Below are 20,681 nucleotides of genomic sequence, written 5' to 3' on the forward strand. Positions count from 1 at the left end.
GATATTCTTTGGAAGGAGAGTGTCATATCATCTATGTTTTAATGTGTTAAGTGAGAATGATTTTATCCTAGATAGTCTATAAGATCTCTTGAGTGTGTTTAAGGGATTGTATGGGAGGTCGCTTCACAACTCACTCAAGGGAGACTTAGAGTTACCTTTGGTAGAAGAATCTTACATTGATGTTTATGATACTTTGTAAGTATGTATATGACTCATTATAAGTAATTCTAAGGGTCGTTTAGGCACATCTAGAGAGGGTGTATGGACGGTCTCTCCTTATGTGACTTAAGTGAATCTTAGGATACCTTTGAGTGGGATAACAACATGCTAGAAGGTGGTAAATATGAAAGGAAGTGAATGAACTGTAACAGTGAGGTACTTCACTATACTGTGAATTGAAGTCACTGTAAGATGACTTCTAAAATTATGTTTTATGGTTTAAGTCTTTTCCTATATGTTTCTAAGTTGTTAAATGTTGTTGTTATGATTTTAATACGATTTATAATATGATTTATAATAGAAGAGATGCATATTTTCGATAAATGTCCATTTTCATGATTTTTATGGATAATGCCATACTTCGTACATGTGTTTGTACTAACTCCATGCTTTTATCTATATCTATAGTTCTTGGTAGGTGAGGATCTTTTGGGAAGTGAAGACTTGGACCGTAGGATCATTCAATAGAAGTTGAAGTATGTCCTCATTTGACTCAAGGGAAAATATGTCTTTTATATATTCCATTTGATGTATTGTAATAGACTAAGTATTTCTATATTCGTATTTTGTATGGGCCGTGTCCCAAGTATTCTTGTGTCTTAAGATGATGAGATTGAGACTTAGTATTTCGTATGACTTTATATGAAAGAGATTTTTAAAGACTATGTTATGTTTTGTGAAAAGCTTTGATTCTGCACTACTTTTCACTATGTTTATGCGATGAATGATATGTAACGGCTTGTATAAGACCTCTGGAGGTAAAGTACACCGGTTGCAATCCGATATTGCCCCTATCTTCTAGGGTGTGGTTTCGGGATGTGACAAGCTTGGTATCAGAGCATAGGTTTGTGAAAGTAGTATTAGGAATCGAAAAGTCTCATCAAGTCACCTCTAGAAGAGTCTTGACCATCGGTATGAGTCGCGACACATTTATGGGTGAGAGGCTATAGGACAATAGAGTTTCACTTCTTTTCTACTCCTATTCGTGCGTTAGAGTAAATGTTATGTGTATCCTTCTTAATGTGTTTCCTTGTGTTTCTAAGAGATGAATACTAGAAAGATGACCGATAGAAGGTTGGAAGAGGAGAGGATGAATGACGAGATTCCTCCTCAAGTTGATCAAGTTGAGCAAGTTCCTCAAGATGGGCAAGGTTTCCAAGGTGCTCAAGGTGGTAAAGTGCATCCCCAAGGTGATCATATTCCTAATGTGGAAGGAGCTAATGAGGTGTTGGTGGTTCATTCGGATTTGACTACTCAAGAGCTTAGAAAGGCTTGATGGCTTTAGCTCAAGATGTTACTACTCAAATAAATTTGAGTATTGTGCCTAGGGTGAATGTTGTAGAGAGGACTATTACATCTAGGTTGAGAGGATTTGTGAGGATGAATCCTCCTATCTTTCTTGGCTCTAAGGTGGGAAAGGATCCACAAGTGTTTCTTGATGGAGTGTACAAGGTATTGAATGCTATGGGAGTTACATCCAGGGAGAAGGCAGAGTTGGCTTCGTATCAATTGAGAGATGTTTCTAAAATATGGTACACTCAATTGGAAGGACAATAGGCCGGAGGAATCGGGTACTATTCAATGGGAAGAATTCAAGGAAGCCTTTCTTGGTAAGCACTTTCCCTGGGAGAAAGGTCAGTTAAGGTGGAGGAGTTTATGAATCTCAAATAATGAAATATGAGTGTTGAGGAGTACTCTTAGAAATTCTCAACTTTGTCTGGGTATGCCCCTCCTCTTGTGTCTGATACAAAAGATGAAATGAGTCATTCTGTGATGGGTGTAGCCGACTTAGTGATGGAATAATGTCGTACGGATATACTACAAGATGATATGACCCTAACTAGACTCATGGTGTATGCACAATCGATTGAAGAGTATAAACTTAGTAGGATGCCTAGAAGCATTAAAAGTAGTGGTGCTAATGATCAAGATTAAATAAGGTTTAAGAAGAGGGCTCAAACTCAAGAAGAAGCTAAGAGTGATTAGGTGAAATTGGAGAAAGGAGGTGGTTCTCAAAAGGTCACACCTATTTATGCCAAATGTGGCAAGAAACATTATGGTGAGTGTGTATTGGGTACCGAGAGTTGCTTTGGTTGTGGTAAGGAAGGACACATGGGGACAGATTGTCCTATGATTGCTTCTAGAGGAAGAGAGGGTAAGCAAGTTGCTCCTATGTTCCAAAGGATGATGCTCCAACAAAGAGGCTCTTCTATGTACTCCGCTCTAGAGGGGAGAAGTCGTATGAGAGTGATGATGATTTTGGTAAATTCTCTTTATCTTGTTGTAATATGAGTTACTTCTAAGTGGGGGAGTATGGTTAGTAGATGGGATAGAATGGTATATAAGCATGTTGCATCTGCATGGTGTATAAGAGTTTTGTTGAAATTGAATTTCATTAACTTCTTGCATTTTGTATATTACGAAGTCATAATTATATTGTAATATGTGTTTATATTATGTTACATTGCATATAAGCATGTTCATATCATGAATTTCCTAAAAGACGCATTTTTGAAAAATTGGTAAAAATCACTGTTGCATTAAAACAGTTCACTGTAAAAAATTTTACAAATTGAATAATTGATTCTTTTGTCCTAAATTGTTGTAATGTGGTTAGAACGTATGTATATAAGTATGATATTGAATATAAAATGAGTTTTTGCTATTTGGAATTAAGCATGTGAGTTTTGAAACATAATGAGTTATAGAAATGATTTCTAGTTTTTTGTTGTGTTGTGAATAGCTTGACTATGTGAAATGGATGTTTTCTTCTTAATTATGTGTTGTATGGTATGGCAATGAGATTCTAAATAAATATCTATTCTTGGAGGTGTTCGAAGAGTGGCAAGTGTCATTCGAGGACAAATGTTGTCCAAGTGGGGGAGATTGTAAGACCCCGAAAATGACTTAGGTGAACTAGAGCCTAAAATTTTGATCTTGATGGTATAATTTCCTAAAAGGTCTATTATATGTTATTGAGGCAGTGTCTAAGAGTTTAGGTGGATTGGAAGTCAAACGTCAAGGGACGACTAAGACGTTCGACGACTAAGTCACCTATGTGCCTCATATTTGGTTTAATGTGTTTATGTGTGATTAATGAGGTAATAAGATCTTTAATTGAGTTATTATATCATATATAGGCAGTTTGTGGATTTTCGTGGAGTTTGGAGTTCAAAACGTCCAAGAACATCCATGACATTCGAAAGATGTCCCTTGAAATAACCTTGTGTGTCTAAGCATGTTTCGTCGAGTTTTACGTGTTAATTTTGGATGAATTAATGTGAGAGGTGGTAAACTCATATACGATCATGTTTGGGTTGGAAACGTCTGGAAAACATCCCCAACGACCAACCTAGGGTCCTTGCTGCAGGACCCATGTTGGTGGCCAAAACTGACCAAGCCAATCCACCTACGGATTGTAATCGACGGCGAGTGGCCTGGTCGATACCCCGTAGGTGGTGGGCGTAATTTTGTCCTTATACTGGGGATCAAAACTCTAAGTTTTAAGTCTTTTAACCCATTGACGAAGGCCATCATGACCCGTGCATGGGCTTGCGCCCCGTCGATGGGACAATCATCGATGGTGGCCTGCCTGTGTGCAGTTTCATTGTAAGTCGAGGGGTGATGTTTTAATTTCACCCCACTTCCAAATAAGTGTATTGGCGGATTATTACGGGTATTTTGGGTATTTTAAACATGTATACAAGCGTTTAACACATTCCACAATATTTCATTCTTCCAAATAAAATTCCCAAAATCCCTTAAAAACTCCCAAAGACTCTATTGAAGTCCAAAATCAAGGAAGAGTTTGGTGTGACGATTTTAGTGGAGATTCTTCATCAAATTAAAGAATTATCATCATTGAGGTATGACTTTTGATCCTTTGAACTCGATTTTATCAAGAAGCCCTAATTTTTAAGATGTTATCAAAGTTTTCAAAGTTGAATTATCCAATTTCATGATTCTACCATGGGTTGTTGCATCAATTATTTTTAAACGTTTATTGTGGAATAGATTGATTTTGTATTGATTATTTTAATCTAAATTACCTATGAACCCTAGTTTTTTACTATGTTGTGGGTTATTTGATATTGATCTAATGTTGATGAATTCTTATGTAGTTTTATGTGGGCTATTTGTTGATGTAATAATTATAGTAAATTGATATCTAGGTTGTATTAAATTATTGAATTTACATTGAATTTACGTAGTTCATTGATCATTGTAGTTTTTATGTTGAATTGTTGGTTATGGCCTTGGGTAAGGGTTTTGTGTTATCGAATTGAGTAAGTTGACTTTGGATTGAGGTATTGAGGATGAAGTGGGGGTATGCTGCCTTATTTCCTTTATTTTGATGTTATTTATACTTACATTCTATTGTGATTAGGATGGTCCACTTATGTTGGCGGTGTTATGTGCTTTACTTGCAATTGATGTGGCCTTTTCGGAGTTACTTTATGCAATATGATGATATTGGCCTTGTTGGCAACTACTACAAGTAATATAACTATTTGTGTAGTTTGATTATGTGAAGCATGAAAACATATATATACATGTGAAGCCATATATGTATTCTTCTATTCATGTCATCCTATCATCCTAGCTGATCATGTTAGACTATGACTTTGGCCTTAGGTGTATAGTCTTAGGGTTGAGTATTGGTTATTCCTACTGGACTATATGAGTCTATATTTGTCACATTGATGATTTTAGGATAGTATATAGAATGACTTTAAGATTTTAGGGTTTTTTCTATATGATTCTAGAATGACTTGCATTATGAGTTAAAAGTGAAGTATGTGGTGTCTTGTCTTGGTTGACTTATGTCCCTTGCTTGATGTATATATGATTATAAATATGTTATGTCTTGATTTAGGGTGTTAGAACTCTTAGTCTTGAATGTGTGAATGACATGTGACCTTAAATGAACTTAAGAGAGTCTTTTATGTGAAAATATTGTCTTAGTGGTAAGGTTAAGATTGTTGAAGTCGTAAGCCGTATTGGTATCCTTTAAAGTAATGGAATGATTGACTTCAGGTTAATTGGCTGGAATGGCATCATATTAATCCTTAGGAAAGTCATCATGAGTTTCTTGTGCCATTTGTGAGGTAGACCTAGTTGACCTTTCTTTTGTAGGGTAAATATTATTGGGTTATGAACTTGTTATGGAACCCTTTTATGCGAACCTAATGTGTGATTTACTCAATGAGAAAGAAGGTTAGCACAGAGTGAGTATTGTAAGGGGAAGAAGTTCTAGTTAAAGAGTGATACAAGATTACAAAGTATGCCCTTCATATTTTTTACCATGTGCCTACATGGGATGTGTCTAAGTTCTACCCTTGGCAAGTAGAACAACCTCATCGAAGTAGTATAGAACTCCTCCATCTCTTGCTATCATGATCTATGTCGGTTATTGCCTATTCTCATCATATGGAATACCTATTAGCTTTAGAGAAGTCTATGAGGTTTAGGTGGTGGTGTGGGACGCTATGTAGACATTGCACAATAGGATTTGAAGGTGTTACTTGGAGTTCCTTGGTCTTGTCCAAGAAAATTACTTGAATTTCCTTTATGTGATGTATGACTCTTATAATGAACTAATGAACAATGACTTATGTTAAGAAGTATGTAAATGAATAAGTACCTTATCTAAATAACTTAAGGATTCCTTAGCTAAAGTGTGAAGAGGGCATAAGAGATGATCTCTTCATGTCCTATCTTTGGAAGTCTTGAGGATGACTCTAGTTAGGGAAGTTGGTTGGTGCTATGGACATGATCTAAGCCTTAAGTAGTCTTAAGAATTATTTAGGTAGTCTTAAAGAGGTCAATCATGGACGTTATCTTCTTGACCTACTTAAGTAAGTCTTTTGATAGCCTTTGGAAGGAGAATGTTATCATCTATGTGTTTGTGTGTTAAGTGAGAATGATTCTATCCTAGATAGTCTATAGGATCTCTTGACTGTGTGTGTGTAAGGGATTGTATGGGAGGTCTCTTCACAAGTCACTCAAGGGAGACTTAGAATCACCTTTGGTAGAAGAATCTTACCTTTATGTTTATGATACTTCGCAAGTATGTATGTGACTCATTATAAGTTATCCTAAGGTTCGTTTAGTCACATCTAGAAAGGGTGTATGGGCGGCCACTCTTTGTGTGACTTAAATGAATCTTAGGATAGCTTTGAGTGGTAGAACAACATGCTATAAAGTGGTATGTATGACAGGAAGTGATTTCACTGTAACAGTGAGGTACTTCACTGTACAGTGAATTAAACTCTCTGTAAGATTAGTTCTAAAATTATGTTTTATTGTTTAAGTGTTTTCCTATATGTTTCTAAGTGGTTAAATGTTGTTCTAATGATTATAATATGATTTTTAAATGAAGAGATGCATATTTCCAATAAATGTCAGTTTTCATGATTTTATGCATAATGACATACTTAATACATGTGGTTGTACTAACTCCATGCTTTTATCTATAACTATAGTTCATGGTAAGAGAGGAGATTTTGGGAAGTTAAGAATTGGACCGTAACATCGTTCAAGAGAATTTGAAGTATGTCCTCATTTGACTCGAGGGAATATATGTCTTTTATGTTTTCTATTTGAAGTATTGTAATAGACTAAGTATTTCTGTATTCGTATTGTGTATGGGACGTATCCCAAGTATTCTTGTGTCTTAAGATGATGAGATTGAGACTCAGTATTTCGTATGACTTTATATGAAAGAGATTTTTAAAGACTATGTTATGTTTTGTGAAAAGTTTTAATTCCGCACTACTTTTCACTATGTTTATGTGATGAATGATATGTAAGGGCTTGTATAAGACCTCCGAGAGGTCAAGTACGCCGGTTGCAATCTGAGATTGCCCCTATCTTCTCTGGTGTGGTTTCGAGATGTGACACTTTGAGGGTATGTTATTAACATTTCTAGGACACTTCTTCGAACTCTATTTGTCCATGATTGCTACTTAATGAGTTGGGGTAGAATCCTACAGTGAGTGGTACATGTTTATGATTCAATCATAAAGTATTAATATGTTCAATTCAATCATAGCGATAGACATTTAAAAAAAACATGATTTAAATTTAGGGGTTCACACATGTGTAAAATAAAAAGGGTTTTGGTTTTAACTATCAGCTATAAAAACAACAACTAACACGAAATTAAATATATTGAGATGAGTTCTTGGGATTTGATTTAATTATAGGCTAATATATACAAATGTGGAATTGCAACTATTAGTAAATCACTTTAAATCAGTGCCTGAGCTAGACTTAAGATGGGATAAACTTTCTCTCAAAAGGTTTACCTCGAATCAAGTTTGTTTCTCTCGAACTCCAACACCAAGATAATAAAAACATCCTACACTTTTGTAAATTAACTCTCTCAGAGCTAAATGTGTGGAAAAGTATCTAGGATTCACTCTCTCGAGTTAAATCTGTAACAACACAACACCTACAGACCATCAAATCAGTAATCTTTGTTATAAAACTTTTCTTTCGAGCAAGCCAAAAATACGAAGGTAGAATTTCATTTTCAACTACAATTCTTTTGATTGAACCAAAATTAATGATTAAAATCACTTTTAAACAACATTTAAACTAACTATTAGAAATTCGCACAAGCTAAATCAGCCTATAATCACTTAATCACACCCCAAGAATCGGGGTTTTAGTTGACATCATAAAAATATTGAAATCAATACCTAATTTTAAATTCATGAACTGGGTAAGATTAATTTCATCTTTAAAAAGTTCTAAATTGAAAATCATAAAGACTCGTTTTCAATTTCTCCAAATTGGAAAACTTTAATTCTTTAATGCTAAGGAAACCTTACTTAGAGTTCAAACTCAAAAATTACTCTAATGAATGTTCAACATAAAATTTATGCTTAACATAATGTTTGAAAATGCATTTACAGTCTCTAAAAATATGTTGTGAAGGGCTTTTCAACGCAGTAAGTTACGGTCGACGATCAACTCAATGATCCGCCCTTTTGCCAGTTACATTACCTTACCTTTTGGCCTTCAGTATCCTCAAGTTCTGTAACTTTGGTCTGTCCAACACGCATTACGGAACCAATTTGCGACATGGAGACTGCTCCATTCTCTCACAAAATTGCTTTTCTCCTTCAGGGCGAGGTACACTAGAACTTTAGGCCCTCTGGAGGCCATTAGGCGACTCATCGTATGGACTTGTCCATCACAAGGCCTTCATCTCTTTTCTTCCTCAGCTCGCTTCATTCCTTTTTGAAAATTAGTATGCATGCTTTGTTTCTCAATGGAAAAACTTTAAATTAATGGTTTTATATCAATTATTGTAATTAAACTTTTGTTTGTCCTCCGGTAAAACTCATTTTTAGTAGTTTAAAAAGGATGTCTCAAAAAATTCTACACAAGTTTCAATCATAAATGCACAAAACAACACACAAATTACTCATTGATGGATTAACTATGAACAAAAAAATTCAAGTTGTGACTCACCTTTATAAAAGATTCTCAAGTTCACAATACTTGCTTCAGGTTAAAAGACAACAAACGTATTAAAATTCACTCACAGAAAGACTAATTCCATATTCACACGTAATAGTTAAACAATTTATCGCTCTGAAATCATTATCGACACTCACACTCATGAAGATTAACACTTGCATGACTCCACCCATAGGTTTGCCCTTATTTTCCAACCAATACTTGTTTCAGCTCACTGAATATCAAAAAGGATCTTTTCAAGCCTGGTAATCAGGCCGAATGTAAAGGTATAGTCAATTAGGATCAATGACTGCTATCCCCATGAAATGTGATATGAAAAACGCTTCATTTTTATTTCTTTTTCATTCTCATACATGCTCTAAGTTCACCCCATTATTCATTTTCCAAGTACAATACTAATGTGGTTGACACTACACATGACTTTCTTTTCCTGGACCATGGCCGACTTAACCGATTTCTAGGCACTAGCTTTCTTTTTCCCCTTAGGCACCAACTATCTGTATGTTGTGTAGAATTCGTGGACGCATGTAGGAATTTCGGTCCTCAAGGCCTAGTAAACTGCTAAAACCTATTTGAAGATAATTCTCACTTGAGCCTAAATTAATCTCCAATTTCAACCCGTTATAAATATTTTTATTAAGATTTGTTACTTTTCTAATAAAAAATTCTTGAGGGAAAATTTGAATTGTGATATAAAAGTTAAATATCAATATGTTAAATTATTGAGATTACTAGGGTCAAATTGGGTGGGTCAAGACACAACCCATTTTTAGCCCATTTGAACCCAACCTATTTGAGCCCAAAGTAAACTTGGGCGGTCAAGACCCAACTCGATTTCTATTCAACCAATTTTAATATTTTTAATTTTAAACTAACCCATCCATTTGACACCTATACCCTCGAGTAACTTATTTTGAGGCCCTTTGTAGAAAACTAGCTTCTCATTGCAAAAATTTTTGCAAACCATCTTCTTTTCAAACTATTAAGGATTCGGGCAGGAGCGACCACAAGTGGCACTAGAGCCACAAGAGGTACCAGAGCTAGCACTATATCTTCTAGGGATGAGGAAACTGAAACTCTAGGTGAGTCAGGACGAGGACTATCAAAGATCTTATCCCGCCGAGACTGTAATGGTTGATTGGCATCCGGCTTTGCGAGTGCAGCTTGGGATCCCTCACTATCGGATTTATGGTCCAGAACCTCAAATGATGACCTTATTCCTTTGCCTTTGCCTCCCTTTGGAGGCTCTGTTCTCCCCTTTTGGGAGCATCAATTCCCCCTTTATTTATCACATTCCCTTTTTATGTCCTATGGGGTAACATGTAAAGATTGATCGTACACATATCTTCAAATATATATAAAATAAAGTTAGAGATAATTCACGCAAATTTGCAGAAAAATAGTTTCACATAGACTCGTTGATCCGGTCGGTAAGTCGCCAAATCTCTTTGGAAAATTAGATTGGGCACTCCGAAAGTATTGGATAAAAATTTTCAAGAAAAATTGGCAAGTTGGCGATAGGAAGGGCCTTTTGGGAAAATCATTTATAACATTCGGTGAGTGAGGACTAGACCCTAAAAATTTAGTGTATTTTGGGGGTTGGGGCGCAGAAAGTGTTGTGCTATTGCCCATGTTCCAGCCAAAGTCCCGTGGCCTAATCCTACTTGGAAAAGGATTGGAGTTATTCTCATTATTTGGTTTCCAATTCTATTAGGAAAAGGATTGAATTGTAATCCTATTTGTAGTTGATTTTGGCTTTGTAAGGAAAAGCACAACTCTATAAATAGAGGATGGTTTGAGAGAATAATTAATTTCTCATTGGTATTGTCTTTGAAAGACATTAGAACATAAAAGAGGTTTCTTAGAGAGCTTTCAACAAGAGAAAAAGAGAGAAAGAAAAGGGTTCTTTTGCTGCAGTCTTTTTCTTCGACCAGCAACGTTCAGATTGTTTTTACCGATTAACTAACCGTTGGATCGGGCTGAAATTTGGAATGAGTTTTCCAGACATCTTGGTGGTTGATTTTAACGGTGGAGTGAGTTTTCCTGAGATCCTGTTTTAGGTCCCGAACAGAAGCTGGGTTTGGGTGGTATTTCATTCTATTTATCTTTTGTTTATGTAGTTATTGTTTGTTCTCTTTTGGCACTTGTTGTGTAGCCATTAGATGAATATTTGTAACCCTCTTATTGGTATAGTGAAGCAATTCAGATCTTGTTGATCCCGTGGTGGTTACCTTCGGTTTGAAGGGTTTTTCCACGTTAAACTTGGTGTTCTTTATTGTTAGATTTTGTGTTTTCATCTTTTCGTCACAACAACTGGTATCAGAGGTAACGTTATCTATATGGAGGGGAATATGAGAAAGATGGTATGTCTAAACGGAATAAACTACAACATATGGAAAAGCAAGATGAAAGATCTATTGTTCGTGAAGAAAATGCATGTTCCGATTTTCTCTACTCATAAACCCGAGAATGTGACCGATGAAAATTGGGAATTTGAGCACCAACAAGTATGTGGATACATAAGACAATGGGTTGAAGATAATGTTCGCAACCATATTGTGAATGAGACACATGCTAGAACATTGTGGGAAAAGTTGGAGACGCTTTACGCTTCAAAAACAGGCAATAACAAGTTGTTCTTGTTAAAGCAATTGATGACCTTTAAATACAAGGAGGGAAGTCCTATTCTTGATCATATAAATGATTTTCAGGGTATTCTTGATCAGCTATCAGGATTGGGTGTGAATTTTGATGATGAAATACTAGGACTTTGGCTTCATAATACTCTACCGGATTCTTGGGAAACTCTTCGTGTTTCTTTAACAAATTCAGCCACTGGTGGAAAGGTGACTATGGAATATGCAAATAGTGGTGTGTTGAATGAAGAGGTAAGAACAAAATCTCAAGACGCATCTTCACATTCAGATGTTCTATATAGAGAAGATGGAGGGAGACATAAGACAAGAGATCCGAGGAGTAGAGGTAAAAGTAGAAGCAAGTCAAAATTCAAGAATCCAAATATTATATGTTATCATTGTGGAAAGAAAGGACATATTAAAATATTTTGTAAACAATTGAAGCAAGATCTTACAGAAGGGAAGAAGGAAGAAAACAATGAAAATAATGTCGTTGTTGTTGTCCAAGATGACTTTCTCTTCGCTTGTGATAAAAGCGTCATCAATTTTGTATCTCAAGATACAAGTTGGATAGTGGATTCTGGAGCTACATCACATGTCACACAAAGAAAAGACTTCTTTTCATCTTTTACTTCTATTAACTCTAAGGTGTTAAAGATGGGTAATGCTAGTCAGGTTAAGGTGTTTGGTGTTGGCGCTGTTTGTTTGAAAACCAATACCGCTTCAACGTTGGTCCATCAGAATGTCAAGCATGCTCCAGACATTCCCTTAAATTTGATCTCTGTAGGACAACTAGATGATGATGGCTATCATAATGACTTGTGCAAAGGACAATGGAAGCTCAATAAAGGCTCACTAATTTTAGCTCAAGGAAGAAAACATTAAAATTTATACGTGATACAAGTATCAATTCTTGGTGACTCTATAAATTTGGTGGAGAGCGAGACTTTATCAGAATTGTGGCACAGGAGGCATAGTCATATGAGCGAGAGGGAGATCACATGTTTGGCTACGAAGAATTTGCTTGCTGGTATGAAACAAACAAAGGTGAAAAGATGTGTTCATTGCTTAGCAGGGAAACATAAAAGAGTTTCTTTTCACAGTCATCCTCCTTCAAGAAAATCTGAGCTATTGGATCTAGTACACTCAGATTTGTGTGGTCCTTTCAAAGTGAAGTCAAAAGGTGGTGCACTTTACTTTGCTACTTTCATTGATGATCATTCTCGCAAGATTTGGGTATATCTTTTAAAATGCAAGTGCTTGATGTGTTTAAACAGGTTCAAGCCTTATCTGAGAGACAAATAGGAAAGAAATTAAAATGTATTCGCACTGATAAGGGTGGTGAGTGTATTGGTCCTTTTGATGACTACTGCAAATCGCAAGGAATTCGTCATCAGAAGACTCCTCTAAATGGTTTGGCAGAGAGGATGAACAGAACTTTAGTTGAGAGAGTTAGATGTGTGCTTTTAGAGGCTAATCTTCCAAATTCTTTTTGGGATGAAGTACTTAACACTGTTGCTTATGTTATCAATTTGTCTCCTGTTATAGCTTTGAATTGTGATGTTCCAAACAAAGTTTGGTTTGATAAGGATGTTTCTTGTGATCATTTGAAAGTTTTTGGGTGTAAAGCTTGTGTGCATGTTTTCAAAAAGATGAGAGGTAAAAATTGGATGTTAAAACTAAGCAATGTATCTTCATTGGTTATGGTCAAGATGAGTTTGGATATCGCGTATATGATCCAATTGATAAGAAACTCATTAGAAGTCATGATGTTGTGTTCTTTGAAGATCAAACTATTGAAGATATTGACAATACTGAGAAACTAGATTCTCATACTGATGAGAGCTTAGTTGATGGTGATCCAATTCCTATTATTGATACATCTTCTTCACATGAGGGAACCCAAGGTAATGATCAAGATAATGATGAGAGTGTAGAACATATAATTGTTCCTACTGATGATGTTGTGGTTGATAATCAACCAATTCATGTTGGGATGACCGCTTCGGATGCTCCAGAACCTCTTGTAGAAGATCTACTAGAGAGAAGCGAAGCTCAACACGTTATTCTCATGATGAGTATATTCTATTGACTAATATGGGAGAACCTGAAGGTTATGATGAAGTCATGTCAGATACTCATAGAGATAAGTGGAAAGAACTCATCGTAGACAATAGAAGTGTGGTAGGCAGGAATCCTGTCAAGAGATCCTCTACTTGAAGTCCATTTGGCCCCTTCGCTGGAGGGGGAGTTTGTTGGTCTATTGCCCATGTTCCAGCCAAAGTCCCATGGCCTAATCCTACTTGGAAAATGATTGGAATTATTCTCTTTATTTGGTTTCCAATTCTATTAGGAAAAGGATTGGAATTGTAATCCTATTTGTAGTTATGGCTTTGCAAGGAAAAGCACAACTCTATAAATAGAGGATGGTTTGAGAGAATAATTAATTGCTCATTGGTATTGTCTTTGAAAGACATAGAACATAAGAGAGGTTTTTTAGAGAGCTTTCAACAAGAGAAAAAGAGAGAAAGAAAAGAGTTCTTTTGCTGCAGTCATTTTCTTAGACCAGCAACGTTCAGATTGTGTTTACTGATTAACTAAACGTTGGATCGGGCTGAAATTTGGACTGAGTGTTCCTGACATTTTGGTGGTTGATTGGAACGGTGGAGATCGGATTTGGAGGTCAGCCAGATCGTGTTTTAGGTCCCGAACAGAAGCTGGGTTTGTGTGGTATTTCTTTCTTTTTATCTTTTGTTGATCTAGCTATTGTTTGTTCTCTTTTGGCACTTGTTGTGTAGCCATTAGAAAAATATTTATAACCCTCTTATTGGTATAGTGAAGAAATTCAGATCTTGTCGATCCCGTGGTGGTTACCTTCGGTTTGAAGGGTTTTTCCACGTTAAACTTGGTGTTCTTTATTGTTAGATTTTCGTTTTCATCTTTTCGTCACAACAGAAAGGGTGCTCAAAAAGCATTTTCAGCGAGTCATAGTGTAACATCTCTTAAACTGAAATAGCTAGGATTAAACAAAGAAACTAACAATATATATTTTTGGAGAGAATAGGAAAATTTTGGATAATATCATAAGTGTAAAAGTGTGTTTTTTGTCATTTTCAAACGACCATAACTTCTAGCTCCGGATGAATTAGGGTCAGTTCTTTATATGGTTGGAAAGACTTTTAAGAGATATTTACAATGCCGCCAAGTTTGCGTAATGTGCATATCGTGTAAAGGAGATATACCTATCAGACGTTGGGTTGTTGGATTGACGAAAATCCAATCTGGATTTTGGTAAAGGTAAAGTGGTGTTTTCACCCTACTATTTACTAATTTGTTTTAAGGGTTTATTAGGGGTAAAATTAATCCTTAACTCAGTTTATACAAGTTTGAATACACTTGGGTCTTGGAAGAAAAGAGAAGACCAAAAGGAGAAAGGAGAAAAGACAAAAATTTCGCCAAGATCATTGAATGAGTTTAGTCGGGAGTAATCCCTTTAAGGTATGTGAGATCATTATGTGATGGGTTCTTAAACTCACACAACCATATGTTTAATTCAGCACAATTATAGTAGATTGAATAATGAACATTGAAGTTCTTGATGAAAACCCATTGATTCCTTGTTGGTTTAGTTGTGGTATATCTTTGGTTGTTTGAGTCGTGTTTCCGGGATGGTTTACGAGTCTAAACTATTGGGTATTGATGAATATAGTGATCCTATGTTTTTGGGGGTGATATCCATGGGAGTTTAGAAGGTTTAGAATTGAAAATCGGACAAGAAAAGTCAGAAATCCCATCTGACAAGCCCTGGGGCGCCGCTCCTACCAGAGACCCTCGGGACATTCTTTGTCAGTCAGGCTATGGCGCCCCGCGCCTGTTAGAGACCCACGGTGAGCTGGAGATTCTATTTTCCCCATACTTTTTCGTACGATTTCCTAAGTGATGTACCTCTAATTCCTAGTGATTCCAACACTCTAAAGTACATCTAAATATCATGAAATCATCCATAAACATGTGATCATAGTCCTTGAATCAATAATCCAATTTAAGGAAATTTAAGATCGAGGTCAAAGAATTTAAGAGTCAAGTCTAAAAGTTAAGAAGCAAGTAAAAGTTAGTTCTAAATGTTTCAAAGAGTATTAAACAAATTCTAACTTTGTTTTAATTCTCAAGCAACAACTTGAGCAAAGAGTCATGAGTTAAAGTCTAAATCTCAAAAGTTATACGGGAACTAAATATTGCCTAAGAGTTAAGTTTTAAGTAAAGCAAAGAAAAAAGAACAAAGAGTGAGTTCATTTCTCAAAAGCTATAAGGCTACTAAATATTCCCTAAGAGTTACAAATTTTTTCACATTTTGAGCAAGAAAGGAATCTTGACTTCCATAGCGCCTTGAGCTAGTTTTAGAAAATGGGAACTATGATTTCCAAAAGATCTTTTAAAGCTATATTTGAGCAATTATCTCAAAATTAGAAGAAGTTGTTTTAAAAACATATGAGCTAAATATTTTGGGAGTAGTATTTAGCATCGATATGGGGACGCAAGTTCATATCAACTAAAGTCTCCATATACCATATATCCAGCATGGACAAATAAAGGGTCACGCTTTTTAGATGATTCCTTAGTGCCTTTTAGCGCAGACTAGTGGATTCACTTAGTAGTTCAGGTTCGATACTGATGGTAAGGTATAGAGGGGTCGTTTCGCAACGTCAGGTAAGACGTCGTACCATTTCTTAGGCTCATAGTGATGTTTGTCGGTTAGAGAATCTCCCACAGAAACTGTGTTACTTTCGTATATAAGTAAAGTTCAGTTTATGATTGCATTACCTTTAATGAACTAAGTGTACGCTCACATAGGAGGGAAACTGTGAGTGCCAGTCGCGGCCCCGGATTTGGGTCGTGACATTTACTGAATGTAGAGACATCATATAAGTGAAAAAGGTTGAAGAGACCTGTTTTCTTGTACTTGTTATTTTTAGTAGAGCTACTGTTGGGTTTCCGGGTAGCGGAAGAACTTCATAGTCTTCCTCGATTGCCTCCAAAATATCTTATGCTATGAGATAAGCATCCATCCGCACTTCCTATATGTGAAAATTTTCACCATTGAAGACAGGAGGTCCATTTCCGAGAAACTTGAGCTTTCTTTTATGTTTAATCTTTTTTTTTCTAGTTGTGGTGCTTGAGATACTTGAATTAATCACTCACAGAAATAACAACATATCCCGCAAGATAAAAAATCTTTGATACAAATTGTTGGTAAATTCATAAGTATGAGTTATTAGAAGGTGCAGAAGTCAAGAAAAATTTCAGTAGTACAACATTTTTATTAATGTCTTCGTAATACGTTGATAATACTGAAAATGAAAAATTGAAAGCAGTACACACACGACTAGTGTATTCCTAACTTACTCCTAATAATAGGAGTAGATGTCTAAAAACTAATTAACTAATTCTTATTTAATATAATGTAGTAAAAGAAAAATTAACCGTAGTTGAAAAGGATATTTCCTAACACTATCTCAGTACAGTAAACCCACAACAAGTAGATTCCTAACTCACTAACTTAGTCCTAAATAATTGGAACAAATGTATACCAATTACGTCACTAACTCTTATCTTATATAAAGAAATAAATATAAAATTAACTTAAGTTGGAAAAGCAAATTCCTAACACAATCCCAATACCTTTAGTAGGTTGTATTACATTGGATTGTTCTTGTGTTGATGTCTCTTGCATCAAAAGTCATCATTAATAATTGAGCATCTGACCCATTATAGTATTTAGTAACTGGAATTACATACCTCAAGTTGAGTTCAAACACCTTTTAGGACATGTTTATTCAACTGGTATACAAATTCAACAAATTTATTTTTAAAACCAAATAAGATTCTGCTTAAGGTACTCAACCTTCGCACTCCCAATACAGTCTCTACATTTCCTAGAGGCATATAAAGGAAATGTGAAGAAAAAAAGTTTGTTGTAATTACCATTTTAAATTCATGAATATTGAAGTAGTTTGTATCCTCCTTCAATCGGCCACACTTATAGACAATTAAATGATCATAATAGATTTACTACCTAAGTTGTTATATACTTAGTATACAATGAAATGATGTGTGATCCTTGTATCAGTCAACACTTGTAAGGCTATCTTTTCATAAAAGCTATAACCCTTATGGTCTGATACCCTATCACAATAGTAAATGGTTGTAGTGAGATAACTATGAATTTATCTGGTACACTAGACTCTCTTGTAACTATACTTCTTTATTGAGATCTATTGAATCTTCTTCGAACACCTCAACCAAGTGAAGTTATATCGTGGCCATACAAATTATGTCCCATTACATACTTTTCAGTCAACTGACCAGGTACTTGACTCAGCAAGAAAATAACGAAGGGTAAATGATGAGAAGAATACAACACAAGTCCTGTTCGTGGAAATCTCCTTGATTAAGGGAGTAAAACCATGACATGTCAAACATGATTTTCAACTGTTTCACAAATCCTCTTCAACCAAAAGTGAACCACAATTCCAGCCAACATGAGAAGAAGTTATGAATCTCATAACCAAGTAATAACTCAGTGACTTGAAGAGGCTAAGCAAATGTCACACTGCCACTAAGCTATCGCCACTAGAAAACATAGACTTCAACTAAGAAACACTTTGTTTGCGCAGTGAATCACCACACTCTGGATGACTAAGACTGACTAAGAAATACAGGATGTTGCAGAATAAATCAGATATCCTTAACCGATTTAGAATTTTCGACCAAAAAAACATCTGGATCCTTTGTAGATTAGGAACAAATTTATAATGTACGTGTAGAAGAAATAACCTAAGATAACTAGGCTTGCATATATATCATGTCCCTATTGTTCTTGAGGATGATTCTTCACTTGAGTGTTAGCTTTTTCATGAGTTCTTCAGAATTTGCAAGTGGCTAAAACTAAGCTTATGACTATTGGTCATAATGATTACGAATGATAGTCTCAACCTTTGATTCCATGCTATTGGCCGAGGTTTCTGCCATTTCTTCCACATTTGGGGACTGTGCACCAACCAGCTGTACTTCTTCCAGCCATATAGTTGTGTGTACATCTGCACAACGCATAAGGTCCCTTGAGAAGCTCTCTGAGTTTATTAAATCATCTTACAAATAACAGAGCCCCTAGTTGTTACCTGATGGCATTATCATTTTAGGCAATCTATCAAACTCGGTTCAATACTCCCTAACACTTCCAATTTGATACAAAATTTTTAAATCATTCATAAAATACAAGTAACCATCACAAAATATTCATTCAAGTCCTAATAGATATGTAGGATCCAAACCTAACACCCTAAATTTCAAAAAGGATCTATGCTAATCTATAGCTTATCCTTCTAGGTGTTTAGCAACCATCCTCACCCTTTGATGAAAGGGAACTTCATCCATAGAGATTCACTAATCAAGTTTATATAACCAAGTTCGTAACTCTCTTCTATAAAATTTAGGAAATTTTACTGTAGAATAACGAATGGAAGTGTTACCACCATGATAAACAACACAATTTGGTGTTTCTTTGGTTCAATTTTGACGTTGACACTCTATGAAACCTTCTCTAGAATTCAAAGATTCTTGCCTTAAAAATTCCTTAGCTCTTCCCAATTTATCCACATATTAAGTTTCTTACTTGATCTTACCCAATTCATTTTCCGCTTGACCATTGTGATCATGGATATTAGACATACCCTTCATTTATTTCTTCAATTGTTCTTGAATCCGCATAAATCTATTGTCTATTACTTGTGCTTCTCTTTCTTGGGTTGTTCTTTGTGTCGCCATAGCCACTCCAAGGATTGATGGATCTAATACCAATTGATGTATGAATTTAACTAATTCAGAGATAGAATCCTGAGGAAGATGAATATGCTAAGCCATGGAAATTGTTGGTTTTTTTTTTATAAAGAGACTAAAAAAATAATAAAGAAAGACATGGGGAAAAATTACTACATTATTTTCAAAGGGAATTATTTTATTAATAATTAAGAGACAAACATTTATAGATATAATTACTAAGTAAAACTAGAAAAATATGCCAGTAAAATTCAAAAAACAAATAAACGAACTAACTGCTTTGTTCAAGTCACATAGGAATCTAACAAAATGATTAAAAAACCATAAAAGTAGCTAACTCTTTTATTCTGGAATATCCTGAGATATATTCTCGACATTCCTCCTTTGATCAGGAATTGTAGATTGTAGACTTACCTAAAATTATCCTTGTGAACAGATCTGCTAATCCATCTTTTGTCTTGCTAGGCTTGTGTGCTTTTTCTATTGAATTAAATGACAAACTCTTACCTCTCATTTAAACTTGTAAAATCTATTGCTTGTAAGAATCAAACATTAAACGATTTTCGTCTCCAAATAATAATTTAAATCCTTTTTTTAAACACTAACCAACACTAAATAAACTTCTATAAATATTAAGCACATAAAAAACATCTGAAATTATTTTTGTAATTGTATTTCTTTTAATTGCAATAGACCTTTTTCCTTTTGAAGGAATACAATCACCATTCCCGGCTCTTTCTTATTTTATCATATTTATGAACTATTTATAAAGGTTTCTTTCATATGTCATGTGTTTTGTATAATCACTATCAATCATCAAAAAAATCAGATTTTTTGGTTGAAAAAATAACTTGCAAGAAAAAAGTGGTATTCTTCTTCTTTGTTAATTGTGACTTAGACAACTGTTTCATCCTTTTGAAATTTGCTTTTGCAAATAACAACTTCATGACCAAGTTGTTTGCACATTTTGCATTGGGTATCTGGTCTCTTCAAGAATTTACCATTCGTTTGAGATTTGTGGTTGGCTATTAATTCTCCTTCAACCATGTCATCTTTCCTCATAAGCCTCCTTATTTTGGCCACAATTTATTATATGGGAGAAAACTAATTAATTATTCTCTTCCATGGCTTCTCAAAGATAAAGATCATCAAAGTACGTTTCCATCCTCACATCCCATAGATTATAATTCTCACCATCAAAATTAGGAGGACCCATTCGTGAAAAACTATTTTCGAAATCCATTTTCCTTCTCACATGTTCCAAAAGAAAAAGACTCTAGACATCAATTGTTTGTTTATTGATAAAAGAAATAAGAAAATAACAGAGAAAGACTGTGAGAAAAATATATTGCAAAATTTTCATAGGGAATTATTTTATGAATAATTCAGAGACATACATTTAAAGATATAATTACTAACTAAAAATTGAAAAATATGCTTGTAAAATTAAAATAACAAATAAAAGAACTAACTCCTAAATTTAAGTCTCATAGGACT

At 35.1% G+C, this 20,681-nt stretch overlaps 1 long non-coding RNA gene across 1 annotated transcript; it reads right to left on the minus strand.

Moving 5' to 3' along the window:
• Positions 1 to 17,571: 17,571 nt before the first annotated feature.
• Positions 17,572 to 20,453, minus strand: LOC114074003. Its single transcript, XR_003574547.1, has 3 exons — positions 19,599 to 20,453; positions 19,031 to 19,241; positions 17,572 to 18,445 (listed from the first exon to the last, which is right to left on the minus strand). It is a non-coding gene; the product is annotated as an uncharacterized LOC114074003 (long non-coding RNA).
• Between the last annotated feature and the right edge of the window lie 228 nt (positions 20,454 to 20,681).

This window comes from Solanum pennellii, chromosome 9 (assembly GCF_001406875.1).
Source record: "Solanum pennellii chromosome 9, SPENNV200".
Lineage (NCBI taxonomy): Eukaryota > Viridiplantae > Streptophyta > Magnoliopsida > Solanales > Solanaceae > Solanum > Solanum pennellii.